Source organism: Hydra vulgaris, chromosome 14, assembly GCF_038396675.1.
Source record: "Hydra vulgaris chromosome 14, alternate assembly HydraT2T_AEP".
NCBI lineage: Eukaryota > Metazoa > Cnidaria > Hydrozoa > Anthoathecata > Hydridae > Hydra > Hydra vulgaris.
Window position 1 is genome coordinate 4,820,012 of NC_088933.1, and position 14,989 is coordinate 4,835,000.

Here is a 14,989-nt window from a genome sequence, read left to right on the forward strand (position 1 = left end):
TAAATAATCATCGTTAAGATCATATTATAATTGAAGTAAGTATATAAAATAGTTATACATACATTTTTATTAGATAAAGTAGAAAGGATTTAAAGTAGGGACAGACCGAAGCTTCGGCACTTTTGCCAAAGCTTCGGCTTCGGGCGAAGCCAGGGTTGTTTTTGCCGAATCATTGGCTTCGGCGAACTTTTTTTAAGTTTCTTAGCTATAGCCTAGAATCTTTAAAAATCTTTTTTACGTAAAAATATTTTTTGGTATGTTACAGTATACTGTTACAAACCAAATATGATATAAATGAAACCAGCTCCGGGTCTTGGGTTGTGGCAAGGTTGTGCGCAACATAAGGGCGACAAGTTGTTTAGGGTGGCAAAAAACGGAACGAGAACAGTAAGATAAAAAGTTACTTTAGTTTAAACACATTATTTATTTTGATTTTTATATTCACTAAATAAAAACTGATTTAAACTGTTACGTTATAGTAAACTTTATTTCATTAAACTTAATAACCCTAATGTTTTCTTCAGCTAAAATGTGTTGCTAATTTAAATCAAATAAAGCTATGATCACTTGACCTTAGTAATAAAAATTTGTAATGCATTAGAGGTAGTCGTAAAATATTGAAAAATAACTTAAATTGACTTTTGCGAACATTTATTTAATATTTTCTAAAAACCGAGTGATATTAAATTATATATTTTTAAATATTAATTTAAAGTTTAAAATTAAATTTGGAAAAAAACCTAGCATTTGAAATTACTTAGCAGTAACTAATCCCTTCTGATTTTATGTTATAAAAAACATAGCGCACGAAAGTTGAGAGATTCTTAAAATTTTTAAAAAAACTGTACAAATATGTTAATTAAAGCAAAAATTAAAGCACGAAATAATTTTTGTTTAAAATTTTTTCGTGCAAATGAAAGTTCGTTTTACGATGATTATGTCAAAAACTAATACGCAAAAAAACTCGATTGAAATTTAAATCAATTGGGTTTGATTTTTGATTTTGTACCCTGGATCATTAGTAAACTTAAATATACCTTCCCTACAAATATAGGTTAATTGGCTATTTACTATTTCAAATTATTTTTTAATTTGAATATGAATATTGTTTATTTCAGTAAATATTAATAAAGGTAAGAAACTAATTAAACTTCATATTTTAATATCCAGAATTGCTATTACAACTTTTAGTTTTTCATTAGCGCATTATGGCTACCTCATCACGACGTAAAAATCCCTTATGGAATTATTTCAAAGTGAGTGATGAGGATGTTGGCAAAGCAATCTGCATACTTTGCAAGAAGATTTGGTCTAGAGGAAGTAAGACGCACACAACATGTCAACAACAAATTTACAAAACCATCTAAAAAAAATGCATTACAATATACATAGTATGAGGCTTTCTTATACGAAGACTGTTAACCACGAATCTTCACCAAATCCAAATCAAAAGTCTGTAAAACAATTTTGCACTACTCAGACAACATGCTCAGATAAAACAAGCTCTGTTGAATCAGTGCAAATCATTACCAGCACAGCCACAGATGAAACGCAGGGATGCTTACATGTGTCTAATAACACAATACCTTCTTTTCAAAGACCATCGAAATAGGTAACTCAGATAACTATAACTAAATTCATTTACTATTCAGAATTCAAGATGTTGCGACGAGATGGGGGCAAGTCTTGTCAAAATGAGGGGGAAATGATACATACTTCTATCATAAAGATCCGTCACTGGTCATTGTTAGTTACTAAATAATATTTTTTATTCGTTGAATTTGTTTGCGGGAGATTTTGCAAAGAAAAGAAAGGCTCAAGTTATTACCAAGCTTATTGGAGAAATGATATGTTTAGACTTGCAACCATACTGCATTTCTGAAGATAAAGGTTTTACAAGACTTTTAAAGAATTTAGCTCCAAAATATACAATACCTAGTCAAAAGCATTTCTCCACGAAAGTCATTTTGCTGATGCATGAAACCATAAAAGCCAAAGTAAAATATGAGCTGAATTAAGCAAATTTTTTATGTTTAACTAGTGATGGTCGGACTGTCAGCACACAATTCAATCGTATTACAGTTTAACTGCTAGATTTGTGACCCACGAATTTATTGTTAACCATGTCATCTTATAAGTTACACACTTCACTGAGTCACACACAGGGCACAATATAAGCAAATTCATAAATGAAGCGCTACAAACATGGAAAATTCCCCATGAAAAGATTCATGCAGTTTTAACTAATAATGCAGCCAATGTAATGGCTGCCATTAAAGAGTCAAATTTGGGCGATAAACATCTGCCATGTCTGATACATACTTTACAATTTTGTATTCAGAAAAAGATCTTTAGAGAACAAGGAACAACAAGTGATGCCATTGCTGTTTTTAGAGCATTAACAGGACATTTCCACCACTCATCCAGTGCTCTGACTAAATTAAAGGAAATTCAAAGTCATTTAAAATTGCCAGAGCATAAAACATTTCAAAATGTTTCCACAAGATGGAATTCAATATACTATATGCTTGAGAGGTTCATTGAGCAGAAAAAAGCTTTTGCATTGTATTGCATTACCAGAACTCAAACAAATGCAAAGAATCCTACAGAAACAATGGCAACTTGTTGAAATGCTTATATGCATATTAAAACACTTCGAAAGTGCTACAAAAGAAATGAGTAAAGAAACTGCATCTATATCAGAGATTATACCATTTATCTATGCAATGGAAAAGTTTCTTGACTATGCTTGTGACACGGCAACTGAAATCAAAACTGTTGTTTACGAACATAAGTAAGATTTTAACTTTTTAAAAATATAAGAATAATGTTGATTTGAAAGTTGCAATGATGCTTGATCCTTGTTTCAAGTTAAAGTTTGTTGAAAAAACGAATCATAATAGATTTAAATAAATACTCTATCAAGAGTGTTCTACCAATTTTGTTTTGAGTCTCATTTACATAAAGTAAAAGAAAATGATTTCGGTGTAGCAAGAGGAAGTGGATCAGACTCAGAAGGATCATTAAATTCATTTTCAGAATCTAAACTTCATGAGTCCGACTCAGATTTTGATTCTCCATTAAAAAAAAATAACTAATGAGCATGGACATATATAGCTTCTTCCACCAATTAGGTGCAAATGAGTATGCCCTACAAAAATCAGAAAGTTCTGACGAACGGGAAAAAAGAAAAAGAAGCACTAGTTCAATGAGAAAAAACCAAATAGTCAAAGAAAAATGGTAAGAAAAAAGAATCTATTTATGATTTACGTGTTGTTTATACATTAAATATATAAATTAAATGGAATTATATTTCAATTTCTATATTTCACTTGCTCTGATAAAGATACCTACAATTTGGATTTGTCAAAGTTTTCAAAGAAAGTTTTGTGCGCGCCTCCTTCATCCGTATAAAGTGAACGCCTATTTAGCACAACTGGAAACTTATTTGAAGCAAAAAGAAACAGACTATTACCAGAGCATGGAGAACAGATTGTATTTTTAAACTATAATATGCCTACTTTTATTGAATAAACTATTATTAAGTAAATAATAGACTTCGTAGTTCAACCGATTTATCTTTTTAAACAAAGTTTAACAAAAATACTAAATTTTATGTTCAAATAAAAAAAATAACTATTTTTACACATGTTTTCATTTTTGTGAATTCTTTCAAAGAAACCCTAGATTACCTTAAGAATCAGTAATTGTCTAAGTCATTATTGCTTCGGCTTCGGCAAAGTAGCTTCGGCTTCGGCCAAGTATCAGCTTTGGTACATCCCTAATATAAAAGAGAAAAGATTTTAATTTTTTATATCGTTTATATTTTGTTCGTTTTAGTTTTTATTTTATTTTTTAGAAGGAAAATAGGGGTATGGATGTTATTTAAAGTTACACTAATGCTATTTCCATAAAATGGTTATTTCTACTTTAAAATTTCTGTGATGCTATTAACTATTTTTGTTCTTTTCTAGAAAATTTAGAAAAATAAATTAAAATTTTGTGCCAACACTGACACGGTATGTCACATTTTATTGTATGTAAAGGTTAAATTTTGTTATGAGGATTAAAGTTCTTATGAAAAAAAATAAGGTAAAGAATATTGTTTGTAAATATATATTTTGTTTAATTTGAGTCATTTTAAACTTTCTCGGGTCATTTTTAAGATTTTTGTTTGCACACGTTTATTGTTTTGCATATATGCCTTTTTAATATGTATGTGTATGTGGTAATAAGTGCTTCATAATTGTTTTATCAATGTGTTTTTATAACAATGTAAAGTGTTTTTTTATTGTTTGTATATGTGTTAATATGTGTTATATAATTGTTTTAAAAATGTGTTTAAATATGTATATAAGGTATATATTTAACCTTACATAAATATTTAAACACATTTATTGTGTTTATAGTTGGTACATATGTTTATATTATGTTGTTTTCGTGTTTTCAAAGTGCTGTGACTTGGTAAACGTTTAGAGCAAGATTTGTCAACTTTGCCAGCCAAGTGATGTACTTATAGCAGAGGGTTACACGATAGTGTTTAGTGTCAAACTGTTACTGCTTTAGGTCTCGCTGTTTTCAAGTCTTTATTATTAATTATTTTAAAAATACATAATAATGTTTTAATAACATTTTGCGTAATATTATTACTTTTGCTCTGTTATATATGAATGTTATCTTACTTAAGTTATGTTATATACATATTATATACCCTTATGGTATGCGCTATTGTGTGTTGTTGCTGTGATGTTTATTTTTTATCTTTTGAGTTGATAGACATTTAGCTTATCTTCATGTTGGTGTCTATTGTTAAAAACGGTAAATTTTATTTAAAATCACTGCCAATACAAATTATTTTGCCATATATACAACTTGTTTTATCTCAATTTGATTGCTTGTCCTAAGCGCTGTTTACTACATGATTTTGCTATAAATGTTTTGGAATCATGATGTTCCAGCATAAATTATTTTGTAAAAGCTAAAATGAAATAGTAATATTTTACAACTACTACTCTGGTAAATCACAACAGCTTTTCTCTCTAAGGCACATTGATTTTCATTTTTTGTATGTAATGTTTTTCTTATTTATTTACTTATTCGTTACATTTTTTATTTTAGATTTATCAGATGATGTATTTATGTGGTATAGAAGAATAAAATATTGTAATGTTTTGTGAATTTTTTAAGGGCGTTTACTAATAAATTTTTTAGATAAAATAATATATAAGTTTTCAATAAAGGGTTTTCAACGTTTATTCTTTTTATTTTTCTTTGTTAGCAGCATGTCTATTGATAGAATTGCATGTTTTTAATAATTTTTTTATTGTTATTTGCTAAGTTAATTTTTTTCCAAACATCTTATAGCTGATATATATTTTTTCAAAGTCATGAGTTAATTGTAACCGGTGATTACTAAAAATCTGGACAAAATTGTTTACACCATATTTCTATATGCAGCTAATACTTATTTTTTCAAACAATTTTTAAAATGTTGCAAATTTATTCTTTTTTTGAAACATATATTAACTTTTATATAAGTATTTTAAATTTAGTATTAAAAATGACGTCAAACGAATAGCTCCAGAGAAAACGTGTGTACCACTTTTATCAAGAAAATTCAGATAAACCTAAATCATTTACTGTTTCTCATTTTGAAGCAGAAAACTTATCAAGATCGCCTATATATGGAAATATTAAACGTGTAGAAGAAGATAAACCATTTGAAAGGCAAACTGGTAGTGGTAGAAAGCCGAAAATAACGACTAAGCGCGCCATCAGCCAACTTACCAAGCTTTTAGACCATAAATGTGGCTTTTCTCAGCGTATAGCTTCAAAAAAGTTCAAATATTCTCAGTCACTTATTACTAAGATATTGAAAACCAAATCATCAATGAAAAAAAGAAAACAAATGAAGATTCCAAGTCGAACTGAGAGCGAGAGAGCAAAAAACCGACGTATGTGTGGTCAACTTTATAAAAATTATAAAGATTTTATTTGGGTTCTTGATGACGAGTCTTATTTTACTCTCTTGAACAGCGAAATTAATGGTAATGATAATTTCTATTCAAGTAACATCGAATTAACACCAAACAATGTTAAATTTAAAGAAATAAAGAAAATTGAAGAAAAATTATTGGTTTACGTGGTCATTTCGCCTTTTGGCCTATCAACTCCATACATGGTACAGTTTGGAACAGCTATTAACCAGCATATTTATGTTGATAAATGTTTGACTAAAAAACTATTACCACACATCAAACAGCTTCCAAAAAATATCAAATTCATATTCTGGCCTGATCTATCAAGTGCCTATTACTCAAACAAAGCTGTTAAGTTTTTGAATGAAAATTGTATAAAGTTTGTAACAAAAAGTGAAAACCCTCCAAATATGCCTGAATGTTGTTGTATTGAGGATTTTTGGTCTTGTATCAAAGGAGATGTTTACTAAGATCAATACTAAGATCTAAAGTTGAGACAACCGAACTCAATTAGGTCTCACTATTAGCAAGTATGCCTGGTGAACATTGCAAGAGATAAGACTCAACAGAAGAAAAGGTCTCCGCATGTAAATTCGACAATTTACACTAAAATTACGAACAGGGACACCATCCATACGCAACATGGCACTGTTAGTACTCTGATATTTTTTTCATGTAGATGGAATCAGGCTCCCTAAGAGCTACCTGACTAATACCATGTTCACACTAGCGATGTTTGGCGGAACATTATTCCAGAACAAATGTACCTGGAGCAAATGTTCTACAAATTGTACGTTGTAGCGTTCACATTTAAATTTGGCTTGATGGTACATAAAAGAAAACGCATAAACAAACGGTAAGTAAAACTCGAATAAAAATTAGTGACAAACAGTTTTGGATTTACACATTTTTATATAATTTAATAATTTTTAATATTTATTATTTTATAAGAGGTAAAATTAAACGTAAACAACGCGAGGGTCTAGCTAGCTCAGGTTTAGAGAATAGAAAACCAACCCAAAATGCCCGCCATACAAAAGGTGACGTTGGAATTTTGTTATTCCGTTTTTTCTTAAGCTTGACTTTTATTGATAGGTCATATCTTCTTTAGTCGCTTTTGATGACACAGAATAGTAGTCCGTCAGGGTATGGTACTGATTAAACATATTATACATTAATAAGCTATCCACGACCATTTAAAACTATTCTCATTTTGTGTTCATACATATTTAAAATTTATTTATTTAGACACATTTGATAAACTCAAGTAAAGTAAGTTTAGTTTAAAAGAAACAAATACATGACATTACAGCTAAAGCTTTAAATAATAAAAAACAGTATTACTACTTTGTCCCTTTTATAAAGGTATTTAGCAATTGAGTCACGAACATTTTTTCCTGGTTTATTAATCCCAGCAGTAGAAACTGTATTGGGTTGAGCCAGACTGTCATCATGATGATGCGTAAGCCATTCTATTATAATAATGACGTCATAATATTCACAAATTTTATGAAGATTGACGCAAGCATTAACAATTCTTGTAGCAAAGTTAATATCGCATTCCATATGATTGCAAATGACACGAAATCGAACTTTAACGCGTCCAAAAGCATTCTCAACTACTCTTCTAAATCCGTAAAATATCTTATTGTAGTATTTTTGGACTTCACTAAGCTCCATATTTTCAGGATAAGGTTTTAACAAATGACGCGTTAAAGGAAATGCTGAATCACCTATCAAACATAGTGGAACAAGTGAACCGCCCAGTTCTTTACAACATTTATTTAATAGATTTGATTCTAAAATTCCTTTCAAAGTAGAATTCTGCAAAATATAGATGTCATTATTTTTACCTGGCGATCCAACACTTGTATATATGAAAACGGTATTTATAGTCTACAACGACAAAAAGTACATGAAATACCACGTTTTATAATTATAATAAGAAATTGCTTGATCTTTAGGGGCTAAAATAGGGATATGGCATCCATTACCAGCTCCAACGCATTGGGGAAAACCAAGAATAGCTTCGAAAATCTCTACTACATTTATTTAAATTTTCTCCTGAAATGGAAACTTAACATTTATGGAGCAAAATTAGCAGGTTTTAATAATTCATGAACAATTAAATTTGTTGTTGACTTTCCTAATCTAAAAAGGTTATACACAACACGATACTCTTCAAATGAAGTTAGATAATGTAATGCAACTGCAACAGGATTTACTACTGAAATAGGTACTCGCATAGTTGTGGTAATTTTGTCTGGATGTGGATGCAATTCATTAACTAGAAATTTAAATGGTACAATTTACTCGAAAATGCTCTTTAAATTCACATTCCTCCATTTGAGTAAAAATCTCATAAAACCATTAATACCCTTTGGGCCTAACCTAAACTTTTCTTTTATTTGGATCCTATTGATGATTTAACTTAATGGAAGCTAAATTTAAATATGAAAATGGGTGGGTAATTGATTCACTATCAATTAAAATCCTACTTCTTGATCAAAATATGGCAAAAAACGCCTTCTATGTTTTTTCAACAGTTTTTCCTTAACAGATATCTCCCTAAAAAGTTTTTGAAACTTTATAAATACATTTCATAAATATAATATTTATTATATTACAATTAAGGGAAATTAGAACACATTGTTAAAAACCTTTTTGTTAGAATTAATACAGCATGATTTGTTAACAAAAATAAAAATGAAACTGTAATGAAATTTGTATAGAAAAAAAAAACAAATCACGCTGGCATAATAACAAAACATATCACTAAAAATCAGCTACAGGCTTGTATCATATTGCAAAAAAAAAAAATTTCTTTGGTTAAAAATACAAAATATATATATAACATATAAATACAAAAAAAAGTATTTGTACAATATAAAATACACTTTGTTAAAAGTAATATGACAAACTTAAAAAATATCACTAGAGATGCATTTTAAGAGATGCATATAATAGAAAGAGATGCATATAATAGAAAATCACATGTAAAAATTTCTTTAATACTTGTTAAATGGTAACATAAAAAACATATAAACAGATATTCATATGTTTTTTATAAATAGATACCTTTTAACTTAAACATATTTAATAACTAAAGAAATATCTTGAATAATAGAACACCTTATATTTTCATTAGGAATTTATAATATTCTACTTGGGCTTTAGACACATATACTTGGGCTGAGATGCATTTACAATTGTATCGCACATACGCTCTAAAGCAGCAACCTCTTGGATTCGTAGCTCTTGTGAACGAGTTTAAACATCTAGATTTTTATTTGCTAATTTTAAATTTTCTGGAAAAAAATTCGCTTTTTTATTTGTTCTTACCGGTTCAGTTTTAGCTATTTTATTCAAAGTTTTTTCATCATCAGAGTTCCTTTGTTTATTGCAGCTGGATGTAGATTGAGTTAATTCCTTATCAGGAATAGTGACAATAGGTTGCACATCACTTAAATCATCCAAAGCTTCAATATTTAAAATACCTAATATCTTCTAATGCGGCAAACTGTCATTAAAAAATACACATTAAAAAAATTACATATACGGAAATGATTATAAATCTTATTTCAACCAAAATTTGTCTCTTGATTTTGAAAGACTTGACTTGAAGTCATTTTACTCCCCCTCTCCCCAAACAAAAAGGATCTATATAGACAATAGTATTTTAACATATTTATAACAATTAGTTTGTATAACAACATATAATAACAAATTGATTACTTGCCAATATTAAAAGATCCCTTTTATAATTCGAAAACATGATATTATATGTTTTTGATATTTATATTTTAAGTCTGTCAAATGTTACAAAGTTAAGAACGTTTTAAACTAAATATTGTAGAAATATTTAACATACTTGCATATATTACTTTAAAAAATATATAGCACTTTAAAATATGTACCAAAAAACTAAACTAAGCTTACCTGACCATCTTGAAAATCTTGAGCAGAAAATTTTGACTTTGAGATAAAGGTCATTGTCAAGGGAAGATTTACAACCTATTACTTTGGCAACAACATAGTAAGGCCACTAAAACTAGGAACTTCTCCGATGAGTCTAAATAAAGTTTTTCTCGTCTATGATTAATATACTTCACTGTGAACCACAGTGACTGCCAGGTTCGAAGTCTCCCCACACCCAATTTTTTTTTGTTATTAAGAAATAAAACAGTAGTTAAATTAAGTAAGGGTATTTAGAACCTCCATAGAAATGGTTAAAATAAAATTTTACACATTTTGACTTTTGATTAAAAGGAGAGGGGCGTACATAGGTAATATTATTGAAGTTTAGGTATTTCACATATTTTTAAGAAACGAAAAAATTTATCACATTCCTTAACTAAATTTTACTCTATACTTGTGTATACTTATATTATAAATAGATTAAATTGAACACATATTCTCCAACAGATAACATACCAAAAAAGTTTATGTAAAAAATAATAACAAAATATAATAAATGGAATTAATGTGAACAAATATCTTGACTACGCTTTAGAATTACATAAATATAAAACTTTATTGATACGTAACCTTACATGCTAATAAAATACTTAAAAAGCAACACTTTGACACTATTGTGGGTCAACAATATATTAACTTAAATTGTAAAAATGTTAATTATTTATTATATGTTGAAAATTCGGCAACACTTGACTTTAATCGTTTAGCATAATCAGAGTGGTTTTGTCGTCTTTTATACTTAGACTATATTTTTTTAAACTCATGATGAACAGATTCACCTGCTTGTTCTGAGTAAATTTCAAGTCCATTTTCAGTATCGGTACTTCTTAGAATTGGTACAATATGGTTGATTGCAATATGAACTTTCCATGTTATATTTAAAGAAATATTTTCAAAGTAACGAATAATATATTGCATTAAATTAGTATAGGCTGTCTTAAATTCCATGAGAGCAGAATCCATATCACCAATAATTTTTTCTCCATAGGTAGCTCGCTTTACTGCTTTAAACTTTCTTAAGCATTCAATAACTGGAAATAAATCAATTTTATCTTGATAGCAATATCACGAGCAAGAACATCTAACTTATCTAAAAGTCGGTTGACATAATTACCATTGAACCCAATGCCATGGTTACCTCTAAAAAATATATAATTTGAGTTTAACCATTGTTCAAAGCCAGGCCAATGTTTTGATAAAAGTTTTCCAAAAGTTGTAACTATTCCAATTAGCATATGCAACTCAGGTACTGGAACTAAACTTTCTATAATTGCGTCCAGATCTTCTTCAAGATATAAAACTCTTGGTATAATTACACTTTCATAATCAGCCATCTTTGATTTTGGTTTTCCAGCTTCTACGTATTTACTGTATTAATAATCAAGAGAACTAAGAGTTCCTTTTACTTCACAATCCAAAAGACTCTCTCCTTCACACCACAAACAACTATATTTTTTAGCAAGGGTTGTAATGCCAAACATCGAGTTTGCACACTTTAAAATAAATGCAACAGAATACCTTATGTTTTGAAGAATAAGGGGATCAACTAATTTCCTAAGATTTCCATTGTGTTTAGATATTCCTTCTACAATAGCAACAATAAAACAACGCTTCACTCCAGCATCATCAAGGTCAGGTTAGTTGCTAGTTTTATCATGCGGATTAAAAACATTCATTGTGACTTTTAAAAAACCTTGACCAAAATCCACAGCAACTCTTATAATTGTAGAAGGAGGGTCAATAATTCTTTCAGTAATTATAACATGTATAAATTCATCAATATCCTTAATATTAACCATTGATTTATTCACTATATCACCAGTTTCGAAAAATTCTTCTTCTTTAAATAAAAAATATTCCTTCACTTCAGCTTTTAAAGTTTCCAATTTTTTATATAATTTTTCTTCAATACTACTTTGAAACCCAAGATTCTTTCTAAATATAGAACACACTTTATTGGTTTTACACAGTGATAGATCTAAACATTTTACAAGCTCCATAATTGTTCCAAAAGACACCTAATTTAAACTTGCACGATCACTTTTTTTGTCCCTAGTCCCAGCTACAATACTCAGTGGTTTCCCATGAGTAGCAATTGTAAATTTTTCGCCTCTAAAAATATTTTCATTCAGCATTTTAGCTTTTAGGATACTTGAAGCAACACATTCTGCACTTGCGGATCCCAATGCATATGCTGCATTAACTAAATTTTTTACAGCTTGAACATCTCCGCAAAGGTGAATAATTCCTGGCTCAACAATTCCACAACATGTTAAATACATCTTTTTATTTTTATCTTTATTTAACTCAGAAATAATAACTTTGTTATTTTTTAATAATTCTAAAACATCTGAAGTTCTTCTGATAACTTAACGGTTTTATCTAAACAGAAAAATGTTTCTTAATTCAGAATAATTTACTTTTTAAGGTTTAGAGCTGAATTTCAATGACGTTGTAAATTGAAAAAGACTACTTAAATCCATTAATCTATTTATATAAAACTATACTAACTAGTAATATAAACAGTATAACATTATTTAGATAGCATTTTAAATGCTAAAACAAGCTGCCTAAGTAACTTTTCTTACAAATTTTAACAATCTTTTTACAAAAATAATAAAAAACAAAACAAATCTAAGTAATTTAACGCTTTGTCATAAATATAATTTTAAATTCATTTTAATAACTAACCTGAGAAATTTCGTTTAACCACTTGTTAATGTATTTTGTATCACTTTTTCTAAACAATAAAGGTTTTTATAACAATTGCTACAAATTACTTTAAGATGGTTAACTAAACTGTGATCATAGCCATCTCAGTTTTCATTTTTTAAGTAAGTTTTTATTTTTTCTTCAATAGGTTTGGTTTTTTATGAAGCTTTGATGTTTTTTTAAAAAGGTTTTAAAACATAGAGCACATATATTTCTGAATATTATTTAATCACACTATAAGTCGTTGGGCACCAGAGAATGTTTAAAAACAAAAACCACCAACAAACTGAAGTTATTTTGTTGAAAATGGCGGATAATTTTTACAATACTGTGAATAAGTTTTAGACCACTAGTATAATTAGACGTATTTACAGTTTTTTTCCTATGTAATTTTTTCAAAGCGTACTTAAGTTTAATAATATATAAGAAAAGTTGAAAGAATATATTATTTTGAATAAATAAACAAAATTGATGAGGAAACATGAGGGGTTTGTTTGTTTATTTATTAAAAAGATGTGTCATAACAACTACATCCAAAACAGGATATTCAAAGAATGCTGTTACAGAAATCAGAGAAACTGGTTCGCTTGAAGATAGAAAGAAAAGAGGTAGACCTCCTAAGCTAACTAAAGTTCAAATAAATGTTTAAAAACCCTTTCTTTAAGAAATACAAAAAAAGCACCAAACGAGCCGGCAAAAGACATTAACATAGCAACTGGGAAAAATGTCAGCTCTTTTTTTATTCGACGGCACCTACTTAAATCGGGACTAAGAGGGTGTGTTGCAATTCAAAAACCATTATTACGGTGTGGCAATAAAGAAAATCGACTTAAATATGCAAAACAACACAAAGATTGGGCCCAAGAAATGTTTAATCAGGTTCTGTACACCAATGAGTCCAAGTTCGAAATTTTTGGAACGAAAGAACGCCAATATGTTTGAAGAAGAATTGAAGAAACCTATCAGCCCGAGTGTTTAAACCCTTCTATTAAACACAGAGGAAGCTCTTTAAAAGTTTGGGGCTGTTTATCTTCATCTGGAGTAGGTGATTTGATCAAAATAGGGGGAGGGGGCGACTCAACGGGGAACGTTATATACTGAGTGGTAAAAAATTATCTAAATGAAATGGCAGAGTAAGGGGTACTGGAATTGATGACCTGGCCTTCCCAGAGTCTAGTTTTGAATATAATTGACACATTTGGGATTGCCTGAACAGAAAGAAGGTCGAACATGCTCCCCGAAATGCTGAAGAATGTTTTGAAGCACTTCAAAGAGAAAAGCACAGCATACCCCAGGATGTTATAACTAACTTGCATGAATCTTTTCACCGGCCAATATTGGCAGGGATTGAGGCAAAAGGAGGAAATAGTAAATATTAAGAGTTTTTCATGAAGTTTGGCATTTAAAAGTTTGTAATAGGTCCATATTTTGTGTGAAATACATGTGTTTTAATAAGTTTATAATTTAGAACTACAAACTTAAATATTAGAGTCCGGGATTTTTTAAAAAAATGGAACTTGTCTAAAACTTATTCACAGTACTGTACAACTAAAAAGTATTAATTTTACTTTTTGATTTTCATAGATTTTCCCACTCAACTAGAGGTTTAAGTAGTTAATTATCTACTATTCTATATGTAACTAAGTAAATATAAAACAAAATCTGAATTGGGGAGACTTTCAACCTAACGGTTACAGTGGTTCACAGTGAATTAAATATAAGTAAATATACATTATTATAAGTAAGTATAGCACACCATTATCACTATACAGTTTGAATCAAATAACTTTAAATGTGACAATTAAAAATTATTAACGAGAGGTAAATCTACAATACTGAATAAAATTTTAAGTAACTTTTAAAACAACACTCAGTTATAAACTAAATTGCAAGTAGATATTATTATACATACACTAAATCGCACTTAGATATTATACATACACCAAATTGTAATTAGATATTATTATACGTGGTAATTTTATAAAATACTTTTAGTATTTCAGTAAGGCATACATAAACTATAGAATATGTGCTTACCTAAATTGTTTCATCAAATTACTAATTTTTGTTTGAATTTGAGATCCAGGTAACGAAGGTATGATATTAAATGTGTTTGAAAATTCAGCTGGGATTTGTTTGTAAACATTTGTGTTTCTTCTTGCAGATATTAAGACTTCGTAATAACTTACCCATAAGTCTAATAATACTATTGTGTTAGCAATATTCCATACAAATTTATTTACAGGAGATATGCAAAGACATGTGTTGAGTTGGAAATACTGTCTTTATCCGAAGGCTGAGACATTGTGTAAAATTCAAGT